The sequence below is a fragment of the Schistocerca piceifrons genome, chromosome 1 (genome assembly GCF_021461385.2).
Source record: "Schistocerca piceifrons isolate TAMUIC-IGC-003096 chromosome 1, iqSchPice1.1, whole genome shotgun sequence".
NCBI lineage: Eukaryota > Metazoa > Arthropoda > Insecta > Orthoptera > Acrididae > Schistocerca > Schistocerca piceifrons.
This window is the reverse complement of record NC_060138.1, coordinates 521,565,083-521,592,491: the sequence shown is the minus strand read 5'-3', so window position 1 is coordinate 521,592,491 and position 27,409 is coordinate 521,565,083.

Sequence of the window (27,409 nt, the reverse complement as noted above, 5' to 3'; positions counted from 1 at the left end):
AATGATGTTTCAAAAGCTTTTATAAAGATTATAGGGTGCAGTTCGCCTCCTGGTTTGAATACAGGAAATCGACTTGCTACATTTGAATTTGTCGTTATGTCATCCAGACATTCTGCGAGAGAAATAGTCGGATTTTGTTTAGCTGGCAGAGACGGAGTTGCATCGGATTGGCTTGCCATGATTGCCTTATTCATATTGTTGTCATCCGTGCTAGCAAATTCGATGCGACTGTTGTCTCTGATTATGTTATTACCTCTGCTACCTGAAATGTCCTCGTTATTATCTAATTCCGATAACCGTTTCGTAATTTCCTGTATCCGCATTTCTGTATTGGATACGCGATTAGCTAATATCGATTCTTCACTGTGTTCACGATGTGAACGCTCTGTACCTTCGTCAATATTATTATCTTTGGCAGTCTCAAGATTACTGCATATTTCAGTAATTAAAAATTTCATGTTTTCGATTTCGGTATGGTCCTTTTCTACTTGATGAGTTAATGTCTCTAATTCTACATTATCTATTGAAGAAATCTCTCCAGGTTTGGTAGAGACCTCTTTAATAGATTTCAATAATTCTCTGCGAACATTTTCTGTTGGCATAGAAGATTCATCTCGTAACATATCGTTATTTTTCTGTATTTCATTTACAACTAAGATATTGACACTATCTAGTCTCTCGGATAAGTCAGTAATATCGTGTCGCATGCGAGCTTTTTCCTCGCGCGATTCCTGGATATGTTCTTCTAACCTTTTACAACTATCAGCAATCTTATTACTAAGTCCTACTAATTTTTCCTGCATTTCAACTTTAGAAGACTCTATTTTATCACTTAATTCTCGGCTGGTTTCATTAAGATATTCCTGCAACCTGTCTGTCGATTTTGTTAGCTCCCCTTTAAGTCTAGCAGTAGATTCCTCGTTAGACTGTTTTAATTCCTGTTTTAGTTCCTGTTTCAATCTAGCAGTAGATTCCTCATTAGACTGTTTTAATCTAGCCATAGATTCTTCGTTAGACTGTTTTAATCTAGCAGTAGATTCTTCGTTAGACTGTTTCAATTCCTGTTTTAGTTCCTCTTTTAATCTAACAGTAGATTCCTCGTTAGACTGTTTTAATCTAGCCATAGATTCTTCGTTAGACTGTTTTAATTCCTCTTTTAATCTAGCAGTAGATTCCTCGTTAGACTGTTTTAATTCCTGTTTTAGTTCCTCTTTTAATCTAGCAGTAGATTCCTCGTTAGACTGTTTTAATTTAGCGATCGCCCTAAAAAGGGCTCTCATGCTCCTATCGGACATAGATTGCTCTTCGTCTGACATTTCACTTCCCGACATTATTGTAAAATATTAACTATTTACACACGCAGATTTGCAATCAACAATCCTATAAAAGCACACTCCCTATGTACAACACTCCACTTCCAACTTGAAACAAACTCACCGGACACTAATATTGTAATTTGTAGTTCTCGATGATCAGTGTGCTGCTATGGGCTGCAGATGTAACAGCCGTCGATGCAGCCGCTGAGATGCTGCGACCCCGCTTCCGCAACCGGCAGGACGCTGAGTCGAACACCGGAAACGTCGCTGGCTGCAACCACGCCCGGCACCGCCGTAGACAGGCGAAGCCCTCAGCAACACCTCTAATACCAGCCGGAGGAACGCCCCGCAGCTGACGTACTGGGCCTATTAGTTTAGGGAGGAAAAAGGTTGTCGGGGTTTGCAGCGTTCAGCTGCTGCCCAACAGATGCGACTTCTCGTGGAACAACCGCGTGACCGTACTGCTTGGCTGCACTCCGTCAGATGCCCACACCCGCGAAGTCGCCGCTGGCTGGTGAAGGCTCCAAGAAACTCGCGTTGACTTCCGAAGGACTCTTGATGCTTTGTTTCGTACCTGTGTGCCTTAGTTGCACACAAGTCCTGTTTCTAAGGTCGCCACGGTGTGGTGTAACGACGTATAGATTTGTTTAAATGATTTTCATTTTACATATGACCATGTGCAGACTTCGTCACCCACGTCAGTTACACTCACTTCAAAAATGATTTATATTCTTTTTAAATTGTCATAGAATGGTTCTTGAACGAAACTGTAAAACATCAGTTGAGTCGTGTGCAGAGAATTACATCACTTGGGCCAATTGGTTTTCGTAACTTTTTCGAATTTAAATTTCGTTTGTTTCTCCTCAGAAAATTATATCGACACACGTTATCTTGATCTAATCGATATCAGAATCACACATTAAATAAACTTTTTAGATTCAAAGTTTCGGCCAACGCTGTCTGAATCAATAATCTTGTCAAATATATTATTAATCCGTTCACATAACTCTTCATAAATAAATCTTCAAGACACGTGTTTCAACTTTAGTAGCATACACTATTTTATTAGCTTCCTACACATACAGATGTGAACTTGAGCGTTGACAGACAGTGACTAACATTTCAATAAGATTAAGCTCGTCATTGTTGTACAGAAAGAGTATAAAAATTCGTTTTTAATTTTTAGAAACACGACGCAACAACTCGGTTCCAGGATCTTCTGTTGCTCCTTGGCTGTCGACCCGCGACGTATAGCGGCCAGCAATTTCCTCTCTGGTCGCGGCAACGAAGATGCTGTCCCCGTTCGTTGCGCCGATCTCTCCGTACATGAAACACATAAAAAAAATACAAAACTTTTAGGTAATTCACATTTATTACAAATAATAAGAAAACACATAAACAAAACTAAATTAAGCTTATAGTCACCTGCAAACTGGGCTGACTTGGTGGATGGGTGACGTTTAATTTCGTCCCACTACACGCTCTATTATGGAGTCTTTGGAAATCCAACGTCGAGAGTTGCGTTCTGGATAATGTAACTTTTAGAGAACAGGTTCTCATTTGATTTATGTGTCCTTTAAACCTTGTAGATTGAAATTTAGATTTCTTTAGATTTACGTGCGAATTACTGCAGAGTGCTGCGTAAGTTTTGAGCTAAATTCCTTAACAATGAAAGACAGAATAATAGAAAACAAATTTGCTACGTTTGTACAAAGTTAAAAAAACATCATCAAAATCAAAATAAAACTTTAAGTCCAAAGACGGAATCGTCACCTGTGTTAATGATTTTTTGTTTGAACAGATGTTGTCAATGAGTTGTGAACATTGAATTACGATGTGCCCAAGGAGAAACGATATGACAAACAGTAAATACTACTCACATTACACCATCCCTATAATGCATTCGGCCAGATAAGATGGATGCACAGTGATTATCTGAATGCACGAGAAGAATGGAAAATTACTACATGTAAGAAACATCAGTGGTAGAGCCATGAATGAGCCCTCAGTCACTCAATAAAAGTTTAAGATTCGGGGAAACTTATTTGACCCTAACAGCGTTCCTACAAACGAGCGATGAGTCTCATAATCTGTCCGCCTAAGATGCAAATTCTCACCACACTCTGCTCACTGTAGAGCAGAAAGTGCGCGAGTGGCACGATCAGCTGCTCTTTGCAACACATCATGTGGCAACGTCCCTTCTCTACATCAGCAGAAAAAGTGTTCTTCTCAACCACCGCGGAGCAAGTGCCTGTCTGAAGATCTCCAAGGCGTAATGTGTTATTCAGAATCTCTAGATGAAGTGTTTCAGACTTCTCTCACCTCTCTACAAAACTTGTACAGTTACCATCCGTCAGTGTAAAGAGTCTGCAAAATGCTGGCCAATGATATTTTTGTTAACAAAATAACTGACTCCCCACCTGGCAAAAGTTGTAGAGTGTTAACCAGTTGTCTGACTCTCACGTTCGCAGTTTTTAAACAGATCTGTGTTACACTCCCACTCTTAAGTTTTTCACTTCAACCAATCTGTTTGTCTCCACATCTGAATTTCTCAGAAACTGGCATCCTGATTTCCTCCTTTCCGATTTTTTGTCGAGATAATGATGTGCCCCCTCACAACAGTGTAGACAGGACGCTGTTCACCCCGCATGGAGCGACACTGGAATCTCGGCCCATCGCTTTTACAAAGACAGAAAAGAATTCCAGAACAAAATGCGGCTGCATATTTTCTCACGAGACACAGAGACCAGTATCTGTGACTGGCTTCCCTCTCCATTGCATTCGAAAAAGACGAACCGTAAAAAAAAAATTAGTTTGAAATGTATTTTGACCGTATCGCACTGCTTATTAAAAAAAATATTCTACACAAGCCCTAGTGCTCGTCAAGGCACATTATACCACTTCTTTCGATAGAGGCTGAGACCTCGTACTGTGCAGGGCACATTATGAGAAAAACTGACGGGAGATGATTCCCAGATGTCCAAGCTAATCAATGCCCCATAACGTTGTACCTGCAGTCAGTAGGTAGTTCTCCCCTTTCCCTCGTTTTCATCTCTAAAAGATTGCCCTGTGCCTCTCTCTCTCCCGGGTTCATCAAGGCACTGTTACCAGGTGTAAAAGTATGAAACCGGAATTTCCCTACAGATAATTCTAGCCGTCAGTGTAGGGCCCGTGAGACCGTGTCTGCAGCGCCAACTGCTTCCTGTAACTGCTGACTAGGAATTACACCACACAGCAGTCCGTCGGCATCTGTTTCAAACCTGCAACCATGTCGAGTTTTGTGCCTACGAACTACGATTTGCAGACAACATTGGTCTTCTACTATCATTTGAAGAAAACTGCTGCAGAATCGCGTCGAATACTTGTCGAAGTTTTTGGCGAACATGCTCTTGGGAAAACACAGTGTTTCGAGTGGTTCAAAAAACTCGAAAGTGGTGATTTTCACGTGAGAAAAGACGAAAGGGGGAAACCACCGAAAAAGTTCAAAGACAACGAATTGCAGGCCTTGTTGGATGAGGATGATACTCAAACTCAACTTAACTCACGGAACAATTTAATGTGACGCAGAAAGCCGTTTCTCTTCGGTAGAAAGGTATGAGAAAGGTGCAGAAAGTGGGAAAATGGGTTCCGCATGAACTGTGTGAAAGACAGCGAGCAAATCGAAAGACCACTTGTGAAATGCTGCTCGCCAGATACAAAAGAAAGTCGTTTCTCCATCGAATAGTGACAGGTGACGAAAAATGGATATATTTTGAGAATCCTAAGTGTCGTAAATCATGGATGAATCCAGGAAAACTATCGACATCCACTTCAAGAGCAAATCGGTTAGGAAAGAAGACAATGCTATGTGTGTGATGGGGTCAGAAGGGTGTCATCTATTATTAGCCGCTAAAACCTGTTGAAGTCGTTAACACTGATCGATACCAAAAGCAAATGATCGATCTAAATTGAGCATTACGTGAAAAACGACCGGAATATGGAAAAAGGCAACACAAAGTCATATTGGTCAATGATAGCGCCCCATCACACACAGAAAAACGGGTTAGCGAAACGATCAAGGCATTCAGTTGGTAAATACTAGGTGATGCTGCTTATTCTCGAGACTTGGCTCCGTCCGATTACCATCTATTTGCAACACTGGGACACGCTTTTGCTGAGCAACTCTTCAGTTCGTATGAAAATTAACGAAAATGGCTCATTGACTGGTTCGCTACAAAAGAAGAAGTGTTTTTTTGGTGTGACATTCATGTTGTTGTTGTGGTCTTCGGTCCTGAGACTGGTTTGATGCAGCTCTTCAGGCTACTCTATCTTGTGCAAGCTTCTTCATCTCCAAGTGACTACAGCAACTCACATCCTTCTGAATCTGCTTAGTGTACTCATCTCTTGGTCTCCCTCTACGATTTTTACCCTCCACGCTGCCCTCCAACACTAAATTGGTGATCCCTTGATGCCTCAGAACATGTCCTACCAACTGATCCTTCTTCTAGTCAAGTTGAGCCACAAACTCCTCTTATCCCCTATTCTATTCAATACCTCCTCATTAGTTATGTGATCTACCCATCTAATCTTCAGCATTCTTCTGTAGCACCACATTTCGAAAGCTTCTATTCTCTTCTTGTCCAAACTATTTATCGTCCATGTTTCATTTCCATACATGGCTACACTCTATACAAATACTTTCAGAAACGACTTCCTGACACTTAAATCTATGCTTGATGTTAACAAATTTCTCTTCTTCAGAAACGCTTTCCTTGCCATTGCCAGTCTACATTTTATATCCTCTCTACTTCGACCATCATCAGTTATTTTACTCCCGAATTAGCAAAACTCCTTTACTACTTTAAGTGTCTCATTTTCTAATCTAATTCCCTCAGCATCACCCGACTTAATTCGACTACATTCCATTATCCTCGTTTTGCTTTTGTTGATGTTCATCTTACACATTCATAGCCTGCCAGAAATGTGGGAGAAATGTATAAATATCAATGGAGATTATTTTGAATAAAATATTGTTCATCAGTTTCAAACAACAGACGTGTAATTATTCCAATCAAATTCCAGTTTCATACGTCTGTACCTGGTTAAAGACAGAAAATAACTGTTACAAAACTGCCACCAGAAAGTAGAATAATTAATGTAGGAATACATGGCTTAATCCTCGCAGTCACAGAAGTTACCAGTTAATTCTCAGAAGTGAAACACCTCTCCTGGGACAGTTGTCCTGAGCGTCTGCAGTTTGCAGGACTCTAGTGTTACTGTTTAGTGTCGGACTACCACTTTTGCCTGCTCTCTGCCATGTGTCTCTGATTTCCTATCTTTTAGTTCCCTTGATGGCTACCAACAACCTTAAGCGTAACTACGTACAAATCATTAAGTCGTCAATATATTACATACGGCGGTTGTCATCTTGGAAGAAATATCAGCTCTATCATAGAGTCCAGCTGGAAACACCGAAAACGCATAACCAAATTTGCGTAAATACCAAGGAATGCCGATAAAACGGACCCAGTACTTATTATACTGAAAGTAAGTGCGCAGTCTCGATACATCATCTCCCATGACTATCTTCACGGGCACCTAGCACCTCTTGAGAAGCGCCGTCTCCAGAATTTCCTTAATATAAAGAGGAAGGCACAAATGTGTCTCGCACTGGAAATAACCGTTACGCCTGTATGCAAGCTGCAGAATTGGGTACATGAAACGCAGTTCTTGTGATTCCTTTTGTCGGAATATACAGGGTGTTTACGTGGGGACTATACAGACTACGAGATGTGATGGAAACGAAGAAATGCATCAGTTTGCGATAAGAAACGTTGGTCTGGGAACGAGTGTTGAAAGCTACGAAGCCAGATGTGTTGTAAGACACTTTTGCCGTTGAGAATTTCCTTAGTATGACTGTGAAGAGCCATTAACACACATTTGCATTTTATACAATAAGGAACGCTTAATAAGCGTACTGGACAAAAAAACTTAAGAGAGGAAATAGGAAAGGTTCTAAGTGTTATTTTTAAGGCTTGATGCAAGTGTCAAATGAAGGAGAAAATGTTTCAAACATCTGTTTTCAGTACTTCGCGTGATTCTTGATCGAATTTAAAAAAATAAAATGGTGTCATAATCTACTCAATAAGAGGTTTAATGTTACGTTAAAGGTTTAACTCTATAAGACAAGTATTGTAGTTAGGTTCTGTGTCTTTGCTTTGAGGTAGCTTAACTGACGGCGCCCAAATACCTGGACTTTATTCATCCAATATTTGAGAAAGAGAGCACTTAGCGACTGCCAACAAACCTTACACATAATTTCAAAGCCTTACGATACATTTTGTTGAAATCATACCCTCCTCCCCCCCCCCCCCCCCCCACACACACACAAATGATGAAGGGAACAAAATTGTATCCCTTACTACGTTTTCGGTGTACATGCAGTCAAACTTCAGCATCAGGCATTTCATTTTAATGCAACTCAGTTTTGGGAAACATTCACATATACTACTGGACGAACCTGCACAATTATATCATTGTACTACGCATGGTTCAAGAGGTACGATATCACAAACATTTAGATGCATGGTAAACTACCGTTTCCTTGAAACAGCACGCAGTAAAACTTCAATATCAGGCACGTCGTTTGAACTTATTACTTCTTTACTACTAGCTCCACTGGCAACACACTTTGTAGACAGTATTTACGTGTATCACTGAATGTGCATTCAAGATTGCAGACAGGTAAAAAAACTCATGGGGTAGCGATACGCACATGGCAGTAGTATCGTCTACACAAGATATAATAGTGTAGTGCATTGGCAGAGCTGACGAGTGTAATCAGATCATTCACGTGAAAAGGTTTCCTTCTGATTACGGCCTCACGACGGGAGTTAAGAGACTTTTAACACGGAATAGTAGTTGGAACTAGAGGCATGGGACATTCTATTTCGGAAAGCGTTAGGGAATTCGATATTTCGAGATACACAGTCTCAAGGGTGTGCCGAGAACACCAAATTTCAGTCGCTACCTCTCACAACGGCCAACGCAATGTCCGACACTCTTCACTCAACGACCAAGAGCAGCGTAGACTCGTCAGTGCTAACAGACAAGAAACATTCCATGAATAACAGCAGAAATTAATGTGGAAAGTACGACAAAAGCATCCGTGAGGACGGTGAGGCGAAATTTGGCGTTGATGAGCTATCGCAGCAGAAGACCGACGAGAGCGCCTTTGCTAAGACATCGTCTGCAGCGCCTCTCCTGGGCTCTTGACCATATCAGTTGGAGCCTAGACGACTGGAAAACGACGGCCAAGTCAGATGAGTCCCGATTTCAGTTGGTAACAGCTGATAGCAGGGCTCGAATGCGGCTCAGAGTCACGAAGTAATGGACCCAAGTTGTAGACAAGGCACTATGCAAGCTGTTAGTGGCTCCACAGAGGTGTGGGCTGTGATTGCATGGAATGGATTGGGTCCCCTGGTCCAACTGAACCGATCGTCTAGTGGAAACGGTTATGTTCGGCTACTTTGCAAACATTTGCAGCCATTCATGGGCTTCATATTCCCAAAGAGCGATGGAATTTTTATGGATTACGGCGCACCACGTTACAGTTGTTCGCGATTGGTTTGAAGAACGTTCTGGAGAATTCTAATGAATGATTTTGCCACCCAGATCGTCCGATATTACTTCCATTGAACATTTGTGGGACGTAATCGAGAGGTCAGTTCGTGTACGCAATTCTGCGTCGGCAACACTTCCACAATTACGAACGGCTGTATTTATGAAGGAGACTTCCATCGACTTGTTGAGTTAATGTCACATCGAATTCCTGCACTATGCCGGGCAAAATAAGGTCCGACACGATATCAGGCGGTACACTGAACTTTTTTTCACCTCAGTGTATGTTATTATACGACACATAGTTCTACAGATTTGACGTCATAAATGCGGAATGTGTTCATATGCGTTAAAAACCAATTTTTGCTTAAAATGAGACGCAAACTACCTTGACTACTTTCGCACAGTGTTTCATAATGTGAGCACTTTGCGATTTCCAGCGCACTTTAAGCGTAATTTAAAATATTCCCTAAATTCTTTCTCGCTGGCACGTTTATAATTTAACACTTTAACCCACATGTAAAGTAATCAGACGTTGGAAGGAACTTCATACACGTGAGTCAGATTCTGTAAAGAATTTGGGGGTATACTGATTATTCATCAGCTGGTCCATGGTCTAATATATGATTTCTTCCGGAGTTCCAAGTGTCATGCTTTAAGGTCTTCTCCATGTAGCCTGGGATGTTTTAAGAGGAGGAAACACACATATTTCTGAGAAGTGGGGACTGCTTTTTGAAGTACAACAGAGACTGTGTTATTATAGCGGAATGAAGATATGTAGGCAAGGCCTTTGATCCGCAAGATTTACAAAAGGTTGTTGAGTCGGCTAAAGCTATGAACCCGTTCTACATAGATCCAGTCCATACATCCGTGTAATTTTAGAGATGTCGCTAAAGCAATGTTGTGAATGTAAGCGTGTAAGGCCTCCAAACGCAATATGACCAAAGTGTCTCATTCTCATCTTTTGCAAATAGACGTTATAAATCCTTACTGTGAAACAGAGGAATGAAAAATTTCAATGTACTCAAAAGAGGAAAGGCACTGGAAGATGTATGTCACGCTCTATCTTATCTGAAAGAGCAGCCATGTTTATCAGTTGTAAAAACAGAAATACCTGTTGACGATGTTGCAGTTTCCTCCTCAGGAGAACAGGGAGTTTTACAGCAAACTTTGTAACATCTCTTCCCAAGACTGAAGTTGTATAAGAAACAGAAATCACTTGAAACTAAAAGTTTCTTATTGGCACCTAGATCTAGTTAGTCTGATAGTACGGCAGTTGAACTTTCTTAATAAATTATTTAACTTGTAATTTGTCTCCCTTTTTCGCATTGATGAGGTGGGTGGCATGGTTCCGTCTCAGTTTTCTGGATACAAAAAACTTACCTACAAAAAAAATTATATACGCTGTTGTGCATCTTCATGTTTTCGCGAAGTACAGACTGATCCATACAGTTTATGGCGTGCAACCGCATAAATTCAGCTTCTTCTTGTCTGTGTATAAAGTCCATGGCTTTCCTACCATACGTGGGAAGCCTTTCGTCAAAAATAGGACGGATCCTCAGTAAACATAGTGAAAGTGATTTTTCGCCCTCCACCAAAGACTGCAGCATTCCTGGGTTCCTTTAAAGATGATTTGGTGCTTCGGAAGACTCAGGTATATAAGATCCCATGTGAGTGCGTCCGTTGATACATGGGACAGACGACACGTACAGTCCGGGAGAGATGCACAGAGCACCGCAGATACACCCGGCTCTTACAACCTAATAAATCTGCGGTTTTGGAGCACTGTACTGACACTGGGAACTCTATGGTGTATGATAATGTCGAAATTTTAGCCACGACTTCACCTTTCTGCGACTCAGTAGTGAAAAAAGTAATTAAAATTCGGTTGGCGACGAATTTAATTAATAGAGATAGCGGTTTCAGCTTGGACAAATGATGGATTTCGGATATTTCTGTAATTAAATCACAAAGACATCACGAGGTGTAGCTCTCCGTGACACTTCGATATGGAACGCCTGCGCAGCCATAGATTTAATTTCCATGCATTTGTTACACCTCTTTGCCGCCTATTAACGTCCCTGGGGCCTGGTGTATCTTTTGCAGTATACGCAGTGGTTCGGTCCTCAGGTTTAAAAGGACGGAGCAAGTGCTGAAGAGTTAGTCACCTCGGCTCACTCTGAAGATGGGTGAACGGTATTCAGCCCAAATACTAGAAGAAGAACCTGAGTTTATGCGGCTGCACGCCCGAAACCTTATGGAACATAAACGCTGTTCTTTTTATTCTCCAGATAAATGTGAGACTTGACATTTACGTCTTTTCCCTTTCCCACTATTCACATTAACATGGTGTAACTCCCTGTCTGGCCTTGACAGTGGTAGTAATTCGGCGAGGTACAGAGTCTAGAGTTTTCTTCAGGCATGCCGCTTCCGGCTGAAACCACTCACTGATGTTTGGATTCCGTTAGCGTCACGGATGTATGGTAGAGTGCTTGTGTGTCTGTCAAACCAGGATATTTATGTGTGTAACACTGTCAGCGCGGCTGGCGTCTTCTTGTAAGACGGGAGTGTCCACAGCGTAATCCTCACTAAGATGTATAAGAGAGGTCCATAATTTGTCACGAGAATGTTGGAATAAGGAGCCTGCGTGAGTGGAACTGAGTGTCTGGAACCAAGTGATGATACGAAAAACACCGACTGAGAAAATTGTGACTCTTTGGCATGTTGAAGACGCGCAGCTGTATGAACCCCTGTGAGAAACGGAATTCTGCGAAGTATCCGACTCCAAATGCTCACTGCATTCCGTTCCTTTCTCAGTTCATCCTCGGAAATTGATTCAGATTGGGCTTCATTCAATTGCAGCAGCCATTCCTATCGGGTACGAAGTCGATTTCCGTCGGCAAAGGGTGATAGCTGTCTTCAGTTTCTGTCGTTTAGGAACTTTATACGTCGTGTCGTCTTACGACATGTTAAGTGGCTGCGAGCGGTACACCACTTCTTGTAGACACGTTGTACAGTCCCCTTTAATATACCAGTAAATCAGGCTACGTTATCAATGTTGTGCTCATGGTCACGTCCTAACACGAAAACTCCTCCCTACCAGTTTGTAACGTCTCGACATCGAGCCATCTTTGTGCACTAATTCCACACAGCCATCTGGTGCACAGAGACCACTGCATGCCACATCATGCCACGAGGGTGCACGAAAATATGGCAACTCCAAAAACACAACACACGGCCAGGCATAATAGGATGTAGGAAATCCCTTTGGCATTCAGAACAGCTTCCAGTCGTCTCGGAATGGACAAATACATGCCCTTTATTTCTTTCGAGAGAATCTTATAACATAATTGGCGCAAAATAGTGGCAAGTTCAGATAACAATAATGGAATTGGATAGTGACTGTTCACCCTTCTCTGCAAAGTAGACCACAAAGGCTCAGTAATAACGAGACTGGTGACTGATGGCCAAGGGGGATGCGACAAGTTGTTCCCGTGCTCACAGTACCAGTCCTGGACGATGTGAGTTGTGTCAGCAGCCCTGGAACACAGCATCACCATCGAGGAACAAACATTGTACCATGGAATGTACCTGATCAGCCAAAATAGTCATTTAATGCTTGGCATTAAAGCGACCTTCCAGAGTAACCATAGGGCCTAAGGGACACCATGCTATGATTTCCCAAACTATCACCGAACCCCGCCATATTTCTGCCTTGGGACGTAAACTCGGCCAGAAGTTGAAAACAGTATGAAACAAGACTCATCCGACCCAGTGACTTTCTTCCATTGCTCCATAGTCCACGTTTTATTATGGCTTCGACAACATGTGTTTCTGATACGGACATTTACATAGCTGATAAATAGTTTTGGATTTCCAGCTTGCCCTTCAGGGGTCCGCTTCTGGAGCTTCTTTCATGTTGTTTTGGTGCTGACAGGGTTCACGAGTGCGACATTCAGTTCTGCAGTGACTTTCTCAGTTGTCGTTCTCTCATTCTTCGTCACAGTTCTCTTCAACGACAATCTGTCCCGATCACTCAACACACACTTTCGTCCGCGTTAGCGCGTGATGTTTTTTCGTTTTTCCTATACGCCACACTCGCTTCGGGGCCTCTTGAAACACCAAACACGTCGGCTCCCTTGGTTACAGAAGCAACCACCAGACGAGGAGCAACAGTTTTCCGACGTTAGAATTCACTTACCTCCAATAAAATGGACTCACAACAACACAGAACACTACACTGATAACGGCTGACAGTTGCGACGCATTGAAGACGTGACACAGTTGCCGTTCGTGGTCAGGTACAACAGCGCAGCGTGCAGGCCTGGCTAGCGTCTGCATTTATGTCCAGGCATGCATTTCTCGCGGGGCTTCTATATTTTTGTCCCACCCCTGTACTTCAGCAGTGGAGACTCGCATGATAGCCAGGTGCTAATTCTACACTCTCTACAGCACTCCAAATTGGCCAGAGTACTGTTTTAAGGGGATCAATAATATTTTATTCGTGGGCTTATATGCTACGAAGTGATCAAGCAAAGTATCACAAAGAAAGTAATGTTATTAGTACACGAGAGTGTTAGCAGCAGACCCAAACTTATGCTGTAATTCCTGTGGTTTTGATTCGTCCGATAAAGGTTGCAACAATCTGCAGAACTGTATTTTATCACAGAATCTCAACTGCATGCGTTGGAAGCGCCTTGGAACGAGTAACAAACTGAGTGTTGTTCTACTTTTCTTTAACAATGCTTATCATGTGCAAGTTCTTCAGGTGACGATATCTGACAGTGAAATGGGAAATATTGACGGATGAGAAGATGAATTGCACACAAGAAACCGCTAGACTAATGCGTAAACTATAATTGAAGAAATATGTAACAGACTAACAGTTAATGATTTAGTGATTAAATCCTTAGCTTTGTTACGTAACTACTGCTGCAGGGTACGGCTTTATACACAGTCCGATAACTTCATTATCTTAATCAAGGAAATTAAAAATGACCATTTAGCTGACTCGCTGCAGGCAAAAAATGTTTCACAGCTCGCCGTTCGTATTTTCGGTACTGTGTACACTTCACTGAATGGTCTGTGGCCTGGACGTGTTGATGACCCTAATATGAAGAAATGAGGAGAGCAGAAATCTATTACTAAAATGGTTAATTTTTTTCATTTATTAATTTGCGTTTGCCATTAGCCATTTAGACAGAGTAGTGTGTACTGTCACAATTGTTATACAACATTTATATACAAAATAGGCATTTTAAATTACTCTGATGCAATTTAAACTTCTTGACACACTTTGTACAATTGAAATGGAAGAGAATATCACAGTAACATTGAGTAGTAACCGTTCACGGGGACAGTATATAGTTCTTCGCACGTATCGCGTCTGAGTACCTTCAGTACATGAAAACTCTTGAAGACTGCACCGATAACATCAAGACTGCCTCGCTGGTATCTTGCTGACCATGGACTGTTCACCACAGTCTACGTGTCACATACTCTCACGCTGGATTCTGATTTACGGTTAAGAAATCCATTCGACGGCCTGTTGGACATGGGCAACCTCTGTGATGGAATTTCCTCTACCTTTGCGTCTCATTAATAGCTGTACATCCGCATCTTGCAGTAACGGGTGATATTTGCATAGTCCGCCGTGGACAGCGGCCAAAACAGGTCTGGGAGTTCCTGTTCAGATCGAGTCCGTGAGAAGCTTGCGTTGTTGTTTTAGTATCGCATCGTTGAGTTCTGAGATCTCATTTGGATGTTCTTCGCAGCACGAAGACAGCAAGACTTCCGTCCTCTAAAGATATGAAGGATAACTGACGTGATAATGGCTAACAAATTTATACTTCACATATAACGACAAAAACGGGTCCCAATTTATCTGTAATTCATTATCACGAGTATATCTGTAGAGTCACACGACCAGTTTGCACCTCAGACAAGAAAGTAACGTTGGCAGCCGATATACGGGCCATAACTCGTCTACTGGAAACGTACGTCCGTAACTGAGATCGCTTGTGCACATCAGTGTGAAAGAATGTGCATCATCAGTAACGAACTGGCAGAGGGAGGTATGTACAAGAGCGGGATTTTTAGTCACTATATCTTGCAGCACTGTGCTGCATTAAATTGCAATGCACGCTGCTCTCTCTGATAAGTGAGGACATGTTGCAGAATTGATGGTAATCATTCCCGTGTCTGCTGACATTCAGATCAACGACTCAGTTGTTCCTGTTCGAGAGATATTTAGGTCCAGGTTTCACCTTTTCCTTGTCCACATAAAATTGCAATTGGCATAGAATCACTGTAATTGTAAGGCAACTGATACTTCCATTTCGTTCTGGCACACTTGGGTGGTATGTCTTACAATACTTTTCCTTAAACCGATGAAAGAATTTATTTCCCGACGACACTGACACTAGTAAATTTCAATACGAGTAAATATCTTACTGCAGCGTAGTAAGCGAAGGGTAACCACACCGAAGGTCGAGGGCAAGGAGCAGTGCCCCGACAGGTCGATAATGCGCCAGCCTTATCTCACACGAATTACCTGGTGCTCTCGTTTTCGATATTGCGTGCCGCTAGCGTCCTGATTACTAAACTTCAAAGGCGTCCTCTGGGTCACGCTAAGAAATCAGAATTGCTAAGACCTCAAGTAGAGCTTTTCCCTAAGGGCTAGATGGTGGTCTGCCGTGTTCTGCTTGGTTCTACGTGTCCTTACCTGCCGTAACACATGACACTTGCATTCATGAGAATATCATCAATATTCTAACAGAGAGTTACATGGCTCGCCTGAGTATGAATCGTTTGCATGCATGCCTTACTCCATCGTCTTAGAAAACTGTAAATATTTATATGATACAAAAATTACCTGCAGCAGTTAATTAGAGAAACGACTAGTGAAAATAACAGACATCTTAGATCTCCTTGTTCTAAACAGAAACGAAATTTCTGACTCAATTAACGTAAAGCATGGAATCAGGGATCATAAGACCTTTATAACATCACTGTCCACTAAGTACTACTAGATTACAGATTACTTGAGCAGTCAATATGTAACATTCACTTCTGAGCCAGAAAATGCGGAGTCTAAATGAGCCCAGTTCAAGAATATTGTTTAATACGTCATATACACAAAGTACTGTGCAAAATAGTGAGGGATCAGGAAGACCAGCCGTGGTGCGGCAGCCATTTTAGATTTATGCTCCGAAATCAGAGAGAGTTCCTAGACAAACAAAACAGAATGAAGCTAAGTTGAGTGAAGAGAAGGTAAACATACTAAATTCCTTTCTCCGAATCGTTTCACTAAGGAAGATCGTACTTTGGTTCCTTCTTTCAACTGCCGTAGAAACGTCAAACGACAAGACATCGAAGTAAGAGACCACAGGATAGAAAATAAAGTAAAATCGTACCGCAGATAAAAGGCGACTGGACTTGAAGGGATATTTATACCATTCTACACAGAATATGCGAAAGATCTTCTCCTCTTCTAGGAACTTTTAAAAGGAACGATGCGTACCCAGTGATGGGAATTGTTATATCCTAGCCAGTAATGCCACCCGAGCCCGCTGCCAAAAGGTTGGCAGCGTCAAAGTCCGGACGCCGTCCGCATAAGCAGCGCCAGCGAGACAGCAAATCGCCGCAAGTCTGCGCGCGCCACCGCTGGCTTCTGGCTTCTTAAGCGCTGGAGTCGTGAGCGCTAGGAGTTCTGTATTCGCCGCTCAGTTGTATACTCGCCACCGAATTGTGTACTTGCTAGTCAGTTGTGTGTTCATCGCGGCAGAGTTGTTCTTTGTCGTCAGCCGACGCTGACCTAGCCGCTCCGACTCGAACTAGACAGATTTCTGTAGACACGGTGTTCACCCCTGTGTTTCTGTATCTTCTTTAATAAAGATAAGTACCGACTTTTATTTAATCAGAGTGTTTGGGTTTTCATCTTTCTGTTCACTGTTCCAGCGGACCGGTCGGCCCGCTATTAAAAGTGTGGCGGTGACTTCGTAAGCCGTTTCTACAGCGAATTGTTTGTCGCTACGAACACCGCCACAAAAGGAATGATGCAAACGTTAGTCCCTCTTTTAAGTAGGGTCGTCGAACAGAGACAGCTAAAGATCTACATCACTGACGTCAGTATGTGTGGAATTTTAGAACACGTTTCATGTTCTTGTTCAAATGGTTCAAATGGCTCTGAGCACTATGGGACTCAACTGCTGTGGTCATCAGTCCCCTAGAACTTAGAACTACTTAAACCTAACTAACCTAAGGACATCACACACATCCATGCCCGAGGCAGGATTCGAACCTGCGACCGTAGCAGTCGCACGGTTCCGGACTGCACGCCTAGAACCGCGAGACCACCGCGGCCGGCCCATGTTCTTGTGTTCTGACCTTTCTGGAGGACGAGAATCTCCTCTGTAGGAATCAAATGGATTCCGCAAACAATGCCAGTATGTAACCCAACTGCGTCTGTACCTCGACGCGGGCCAGAAGGCAGCTACCACCGATACCAATGTTGCGATCACGTTCCTTACCCACCTGAAGGTGTTGTATAGAGTTCCTCACTGTCACCCATCGTGCAAAATCCGAGTGTACGGAATGTCGGACCAGCTTTGTGATTGGAAATAAGAGTTCCTATCAAACGGAACGCAGCTGGTCGCTCTTAACGGAGAGAAATCTTTCAGACGTAATAGCAATTTCGGGCGTGCCACAGGGGAGTATTTTAGAGAAAGTACTCTTTACAAAATAAATAAATGGCTTTGTGGGTAACATCGGGATCTCCATGAGGCTTTTCGAGCTTGACGCTCTTGTATACAGAAAAGTTGCGGCGTTAAAAATTATTGTGAAATACAGGAAGACGTGTAGGAGACGGACGCTCGGTGCAGTGATTGACAGTTACTCCTCACCATAAAATGAACGGGAAGACACTTTATTGTATGAGTATACAATGCACATGGTTCAAATGGATCTAAGCACTACGGGACTTAACATCTGAGGTAATCAGTCCCCTGGACTTAGAACTATTTAAACCTAAGGACATCACACAAATACATGCCCGAGGCAGGATGCGAACCTGCGACCGCAGCAGCAGGGCGGTTCCCGACTGAAGCGCCTAGAACCGCTCGGCCACAGCGGCCGGCAGTATACAACTGCCGAAAAATTATTGGAAATAGTCATAACCATTACACATCTGGGAGTATGCGTGCGGAGGGATTTAAAGTGGAGCGATAACACAAAACAAAGCGCAGGGAAGGTAGAAGCCAGGCATTCATTGGAAGAATCCGCAGGAGTGTAGTCCACTTTCGAAGGAGCTACCGTATGAATCTTTTGTTCGATCGATACTTGAATATTGCTCGTCAGTCTGAGACGCGTACCAGGTAGTTTGGAGAGACGAAATACAGAAGATACAAAGAGGAACAGCCGCGTTAGTAAACGTGGAAGTGCCACGGAGACTCGCATGCGATTCCGCCGGCAGTGAGGCGCAATAAAAGAGGTATGTCGCATCACGTATTGGTTTATTGTAAATATTTTTAAAGTGCACGTTTGTAATCAATCAATATATTGCTTCCGCCTCAACCTCAGATACTTCAGGTACAATTACATTATTTTGCTGAGTGATTGTCGGATGCTACGGAAGTTAAATTCTAGACCTAATGAGGAGTAATGAGGAGTGATAGAGCAGTGTGTAACGAAAGAACTTACCTTCCCCTCAGCAATCGCTCGCTAGTTGCATATATATACTAAGTGCAAATATAAAGGGGGTTACAAAAAGGTACGACCAAACTTTCAGGAAACATACCTCACACACAAAGAAAGAAAATATGTTATGTGGACATGTGTCCGGAAATGATTACTTCCCATGTTAGAGCTCATTTTATTACTTCTCTTCAAATCACATTAATCATGGACTGGAAACACACAGCAACAGAACGTACCAGCGTGACTTCATACACTTTGATACAGGAAATGTTCAAAATGTCCTCCGTTAGCGAGGATACATGCATCCACCCTCCGTCGTATGGTATCTCTGATGCGCTGATGCAGCCCTGGAGAATGGCGTATTGTATCACAGCCGTCCACAATACGAGCACGAAGAGTCTCTACATTTGGTACCGGGGTTGCGTAGACAAGAGCTTTTAAATGCCCCCATAAATGAAAGTCAACAGGGTTGAGGTCAGGAGAGCGTGGAGGCCATGGAATTGGTCTGCCTCTACCAATCCATCAGTCTCCGAATCTGTTGTTGAGAAGCGTACGAGCACTTCGACTGAAATGTGCAGGAGCTCCATCGTGCATGAACCACATGTTGTGTCGTACTTGTAAAGGCACATGTTCTAGCAGCACAGGTAGAGTATCCCGTATGAAATCATGATAACGTGCTCCATTGAGCGTAGGTGGAAGAACATGGGGCCCAATCAAGACATCACCAACAGTGCCTGCCCAAACGTTCACAGAAAATCTGTGTTGATGACGTTATTGCACAATTGCGTGCGGATTCTCGTCAGCCCACACATGTTGATTGTGAAAATTTACAATTTGATCACGTTGGAATGAAGCCTCATCCGTAAAGAGAACATTTGCATTGAAATGAGGATTGACACTTTGTTGGATGAACCATTCGCAGAAGTGTACCCGTGGAGGCCAATCAGCTGCTGATAGTGCCTGCACACGCTGTACATGGTACGGAAACAACTGGTTCTCCCGTAGCACTCTCCATACAGTGACGTGGTCAACGTTACCTTGTACAGCAGCAACTTATCTGACGCTGACATTAGGGTTATCGTCAACTGCACGAAGAATTGCCTCGTCCATTGCAGGTGTCCTCGTCGTTCTAGGTCTTCCCCAGTCGCGAGTCATAGGCTGGAATGTTCCGTGCTCCCTAAGACGCCGATCAATTGCTTCGAACGTCTTCCTGTCGGGACACCTTCGTTCTGGAAATCTGTCTCGATACAAACGTACCGCGCCACGGCTATTGCCCCGTGCTAATCCATACATCAAATGGGTATCTGCCAACTCCGCATTTGTAAACATTGCACTGACTGCAAAACCACGTTCGTGATGAACACTAACCTGTTGATGCTACGTACTGATGTGTTTGATGCTAGTACTGTAGAGCAATGAGTCGCACGTCAACACATGCACCGAAGTCAACATTGGTGATAATGAGTCCCATACTTCTTTACAGAGCGTTACCTTCCTTCAATTGGGCCAACTGGCAGTGAATCGAGGAAGTACACTACATACTGACGAAACTAAAATGAGCTCTAACATGGAAATTAAGTGTTTCCGGACACATGTCCACATAACATCTGTTCTTTATTTGTATGTGAGGAATGTTTCCTGAAAGTTTGGCCGTACCTTTTTGTAACACCCTGTATATTACAGTGTTATGACCCGATATTTGGCTGTATAGTGACAAAAACGTGGGGTGATGACAGTGATAGCTCTTGAGCAGTTCCAGGTCCAGAAAAGCTGACAAGGAGGTAAAAAGGTAAAGTGCTTTAACTTGGATTTTTCACTTGACTAAAATAACATATTAAGCGCCAGACTGTGTCAGAACGGATCTTTTCTAAAATCCAGTGAGCCAATTTCCAGTATCAAAAGTTTCTTGTCAACTATGACATACTCAAAGTCCACGTAACTGAAAAAAAATTTACGCGAATTTGTACTGGAACAGGCCTATGCACAGCCGTCGATATCACTTGTGAAACATAATAAAATATTGCTGTAGAGAACTGATACACATCAACTTCAACACAACCAATTAAAAATCCTACAGGTCAATTATTGAAATTATATCGGATTATGAACCGAGTCGTGACGTCTTGTTGTCGCAACATTTGTATGAGTTTCCTACAAACCATCCTCTATTCGTGGCGTCGTGTTGTCGCAACGTACTGACAAGTTTCTGAAGATCACAGGAAAGGTGTCGAAACGTTGCGACGACATGACGCCACGACTCAGTTTATAACCCGAGATGACTCCATGATTGAACTACGCCGAGGAGAAATGGATTACCGTATAGCATACAACTCAAGATTCAACAGGTAGAACAAACCAAATAAGTCACATTGATGCACACACGAGCAGAGAAGGAGTCTTTGGCCTCTGTTGACGTAACTTCATTTTTCAAGGTTCACCATAGGTAGAAGTCAAGAGGTGTAAGCTCTGGACACTGTGGTGGGTACTCAACTGTTTCTCTTCGACCTATCCATCCTCCACGTAGATTTTCATTCAAGTAAGTTGTGACATCACTGTAGTATGAGGCGGAGCTCCATCTTCTTGTAGGTAAAATCTTTCATTTCTTAGCACCTCTCTGATGGCAGGTAAATTCGATGTGCTGCAGCATACGAAGATACACTTCACCAGTTACGGTGCCTTCAAAGAAGAATGGGTTATTGAAACCACGTAATGATACACCTCACCACATATTAACAAGCCGGCCCTTGTGGCCGAGCGGTTCTAGGTGCTTCAGTCCGGAACCGCACTGTTGCTACGGTTGCAGTTTCGAATCCTGCCTCGGGCAAGGATGTGTGTGATGTCCTTAGGTTAGTTAGGTTTCAGTAATTCTAAGTCTAGGGGGCTGATGACCTCAGATGTTAAGCCCTATAGTGGTCAGAGCCATTTGAACCATTTGAACATATTAACACCCGGTAGATTAACATGTTTCTCCACCTGAACGTGAGGGTTTTCACTAGCCCAATACACGCACTTGTTGCAGTTTACAGTACCTCGTCAGCCCAGAAAACCATCCCTGCAACCCGTTCAGCCTCGCGAAGCATGCCTTCAAACCACTCTCAGTACTCCATCCCTCGATCCGGATCGTCTTCGTTCATAGTTTGTAGCGATCTTGGAAAGTTCACTTTCCAGTTTGCAGCCTTCAATATTCGTCGTACACTTGATCAGCTTACCATGCTTTCAAGTAAATCTTGCGTCACAGAGTTTTTAGGCGACCCAGTAAAAAGGTGCAACACAGGGAAGCTGGACTTGATGTTTTTGGACGGTCAGACCTTTCACTATGCACATCCTGAGCTGTACCGTCGGCTTCAGATTTATTCCGAATACGTTAAATTGTTGTACGTATTGGTGGCTGAGTTCTGTAGACATTACACCATTGCTGTTGCACCTTCATAATGCTTTCGTACTTCCAATACCACTTCAAAACGGCCTTGGGTTGCTCAAACGACAATCTTAAGTCTGTCATTGCTGAAAAACGCGCGCCAAGTTCTGTTGGAAAAAAATTGACTATGTTACCGAGAAAAATACGTAATTTTGTTCCAAAAATGTTTGCTATCAGAGAGTGTCGACACTCTTCTTTGTACCTTTCACTGGTTAGGAAGCATAACACACTTTAACAATCACAATACTTTACATTCAAGAAACGTTGTCGAAATGAATTCGAGTGAAACATTATTTCTAACGAATAAAACTGTCAACTATAAAAAGTAGCCCTCGTGCTCTCGTACAAGCATTTCAGCATAGTTGCCCATCATTCATTTAAGTATCCATAACAACGCTGTGTTCTTCTCAAGTTGTTGGATGGCTAACGGCGAACACAACAATGTTCTTTTCATCATGAGCGCACCATATTGTTCAGAGTATCTTACTGTCGCACAGCACATTAACAATGCCTGTTCAAACCGACAAAACTACTTGAGCACTTTTACCGGTATTATAAACAAAAACAGTTTTCAGTCGTATTACAGTTCAGGATCTTACAACTGAGGCGCTGCGAGAACCATAAGGGCCTAAAGCACACGGTCACCGATTTTGAGATTGTAGCATGACTGCCTGCTCCTGACATCTGCTGAGCTAATAGTTAACCAGTTTTATGTATATCTGTAGCCCCACTTTGCATATATGAACATTCATGAAATGCTGTCTCACCAAATTATCGGTTATTCAGTTCCATTAGGCCCAAAGCACAAAGCAGTATTTTGTTGTTCTGTATTGCTCAGTTGTCGTCTAGAGTTCACAACATAGCTTAGTGTCTGCATCTTGTACGTTGTAGTAATGTATTGTAGTCGGAGGTGTATCGACAGCTTTATCTGAATCTCAAGCCCACAGATGTGCTAAAATGATGATAACGATGACATGAAGTATTGGAATAATTCATAATTGTGTGTGTGTGGCCAATTTAAGATCTGTTTTTTATGCTGTCATTCTAGTTTCACATTCACTACAAATTTTACAACTGTCAAAAGCCACTATTATCACTAGCCTATATATGGAAACTTTGTGAATTAACATCAATACTAAATATAATCTTAAATATTAGTTAATATTTAATTACATACAGTGGGTATATTGTTTTTTTGTAGCAAGTATAGGATGTTAAGACCTGGTTTAAAACCAATTCAGCCCTACCACAAATAAAAAAAATATTCCGGGCTGTTATGCTGTGGTCGAATGGATTTTTCTTGTTGTCGACTGTCGTCGTCCGCCATTGCTATCATCCCATGGTGGATGACTGGTATACATCTTCTTCAGTAACTAAATTCAATTTCATTTAATTCCACGCCCTCCTACTTCCTACTAAAATTCTTGGGGTGTTTCGCAATCTCTATGGCCTCTCTGTATATGTAGTCCTATCGAAATGAATGTGGTGGTCTCCGGGCTGTTAAGCCGATCTGTCAATCTCCGCTCTTCCGCAATTGCGCTTGTGCTCTTCGCATAGTTTTTTAACAGTTCTTTTTGTAGTACCCACATACACATCCCCACAATCACACGAAATCCTACAAACTCCAGCTTTTTCAAGCGGTTGGTGAGCACCCTTGGTCGAATTTAGGTGATCTAGTATTTTCCGAGTGGATATGTAGACTACCGCGATGTTCCGTTTTTTCAAGATTCTTACTATGCGGTCAGTCACGTCCTTAACGAATGGCAGGAAAACTCTCTATTGCACCCGCAACTGGGCATCGCTATGGTTTCTACGCGGTGATCTTAACGTTATTTCACCTCATTGGTCGGGAGATATTACAGAACTGGTGCTAAATGCAGTCCACTCCGAATCTCATCACGATATCGTGTTTCCCTTTATACATCTCCAGCCTCAAACCGTTTAGTACCCTCCCAGACCTTCCCTTCTCATTGTTTTTCTCCTTCTTTCCCCTCCTCCTAAGGCTTCTCTCTTCCCCTATTCCTTTGTTCTTAATACTTCACGTTTTCTTGACATGTCAAAATACTGCGCTCCACCGGAAACAGCACCCAGAGTACTTCTAATTATTATCTACTGCTTTGCGCCACATTTTCCGTTATAAATCTTACAAGTATTATCGACGCTACTGAAAGATTACAATCTCAAATTTTTTGAACGATCTGTATGGCTTAGGAATCTGTATTCAATTAGGAAAAATAATTTAATACTTTTTAGACCCCTTTAAAGTCTTTTATATTAAAAAATTACTTTTATTTAAACAGTTACTTCTTGTTTGTTTGTTTGCACTATGTATCTGCAGTCTTGATACGCACTGAGAGCCTCACGTTACAACAGCGTAGTATGCACAATAAAATTGTGCATTTCATTCATAAAGTGGAGTATCGTACGGTAGCTCGCTGTTTTGCATTGAAGGGGAACAACACTGCCACATTCCATGCTGCGTTGATATGATGTACGTCAACAGTGCAGCGTCATAGGACACCGTGGCTTGGCGGTGCAACCACTTCCAGTGCGGTGAGGCAAGTCTGAATGACGAGAACGAAGTGACTCACAGTCTCTCTGCACACAATCAGAAATCGCAAATGCAGGTGAGGCCACGATACTCGAACATCGACGTATCACAATAGAGGCGATAGTGGAGAAAGAAAGAATCAGTCATGGATCACAAAGAAAAAAAACATCAGTAGCTGAGCACAGAGATCTCCCCGTCTCGCTGTTTTCGAGATCCAGATTTGTGAAGATCCCGTTCAAGAGAATCTCTCTTATGACTTGGCTAAGCTTTTCAAAAAACAAGAATTTACATGTCGTTTTCACTACTGATAATAAGCATCAGAGAAATTACATTCACAACGAAAGCCCCGTAAGGTTAAATATGCAGGGTCGGGCGTATACAAATTAGGATGTAGTCATTTTGAAATTTTCATATTTCACGATCACTACACCCTAATTTGCATACGCCCGACCCTGTATACTTATCCTTATGGGGGCGTTCATTGTGAAAGTAATTATGCTGAAGCTTACTATCAGTAGTAAAAACAAAACGAACATATTGACCGATCGAGGTGGCGCGGTTGTTAGCACACTGGAGTCGCATGCGGGAGGACGACGGTTCAAATCCGCGTCCGGCTATCCTAATTTAGGTTTTTAGTTAGTTTTATGTTTTTGCATGAGCATGCACTTGCACACGTATGTGTGTGTGTGTGTGTGTGTGTGTGTGTGTGTGTGTGTGTGTGTGTGTGTGTGCTTGTGTGATTCTTTTCAAAATTAATAAGAGTGGGTTCTTAATCAAAGCCGAATTGTTATGATGATACAACAAATTATCATTGAAAAATTTATCCAGTACTGTTTCTCTGCCGCAAGTGACAAATGAAAAAAGCACTAGCCATGTTGCTGTATGAAGGAAATGTTGACAGAAATTTAGTAACAAAATTATGTAGAAGCGTTCATCAAAAAATATATTTGTGCTTCCAGTATGAATGTGAGAGCTCCTTTTGTGTATTATCTGATACATCGTTACGCCTATGAAAGTTTTATGAGTCACTAGTAGGTCTATGTTGTTATTTCTGTTGTGTTCACCTGATAAACCGTCGTACAAAACCCAACATGTTTTTAACACACACTTTATTACCAAAAGTATCCGGACAGATAGTAGTGGACATTAATACATGGGGTGTCCATTCTTCGCCTGAGAGAAGGCTTGACGTCTGCTGGAGACACATTCAGCGTTGCGTCGGTGGAGGGGTGGCAGTAGTAGCGTACTTCATGTATGAGCCATCCTTCAAATGACCTTTAAGTCAGCACTTCCAACAGCCACTAAATGATGCAACTGCACATGCCATATTTCACTGACAGCAGTATCAGCACTTCCTTATCTCCAAAGAAAGTCCAGGAATCATCACATCTGGGGAGATGCATGCAATTGCACTTATTACATTTCGCTAACAGAAGCATCAGCATTTCCTAATCTCCGAGGCCATTCCACTAATCATGCCACTAGTAGCAGCAGCGGCACATTTCACCACATGCCAAGGCCATGCAGGTATAAGCCTGGTCGGCGAGTTTTACGTCATAAAATTATTAGGTCTCTTCGAGGTAATTCATAATGTTCGAACATAATGTGTGTTCCAAAATCCCGCTGCATATCGACGTTAAAGATATGGGCCTGTAATTTAGCGGATTACTTCTACTACCTCTCTTGAATATTGGTATGACCTGTGCAACTACCGGATGTTTCGTCGAGTGAGCGATTGTTAATGATTACGTATGGGGCAATTGCATCAGCATACTCTGAAAGGAACCTAATTGGTATACGGTTTGGGCCGGATTACTTGCTCCTATTAAATGATTTAAGTTGCTTCACTACTCCGAAGATATCTACTGCTAAGTCACCCATGTTTCAGCTGTTCTTGATTCGAATTCTGGAATATTTACTTCGTCTTCCTTTTTGAAGAAATTTCAGAAAGCTGTGTTTAGTAACTCCGCTTTAGCAGCTTTGTGATGAATAGTATTTCCATTGCTATCACGCAGAGAAGGCAATGATTGTGTCTTGCCGCTAGCATACTTTACACAAGACCAGAATTTCTTTGGACTTTCTGCAAGGTTTCGCGACAAAGTTCGCTGTGGAAACTATTATTATAAGCACCTCGCAATGATGTCTGCGCAAAATTTCGAGCTTCTGTAAAAGATCTGCAATCTTGGGGATTTTTCCTGCGTCTGAATTTGGCATGCTTTTTCCCCCTTGTTTCTGCAACTGTGTTCTGACTCATTATGTGTACCAGGGGGGATCAACTCCGTCATTTGTTAATTTACTTGGTATAAATCTGTTAATTGCTGTCAATAGTATTTCTATGAGTTCAAGCCACATCTGGTGAAGCCTTACATTGCTGGCCGATGTGGCCGAGCGGTTCTAGGCGCTTCAGTCTGGAACCGCGCGACTGCTGCGGTCGCAGGTTCGAATCTTGCCTAGGGCATGGATGTCCTTAGGTTAGTTAGGTTTAAGTAGTTCTAAGTTCTAGGGGACTGATGAATCAGATGTTAAGTCCCATAGTGCTCAGAGCGATTTGAATTTTTGAAGACTTACATTGTTAATTTGGAAGAAGTGGAGATATTCTCTCACGAAGGTGTCAAGTGAATTTTTATCTACTTTTCTGAATAGGTGTATTTTTCGTTTATTTTTTGTGGATTTAGGGGTTACAATATTTAATCTATTAATTAATGTATTTCCCTCCGGTATCCATTCAATCATCATTATCTTCATTTTATCATAGTTCATTTTTAGGCCAACTTCAGAGCAGAGTGAAGCAAGATTCTTCTACACTATTAGCAAACACTACAATATTAG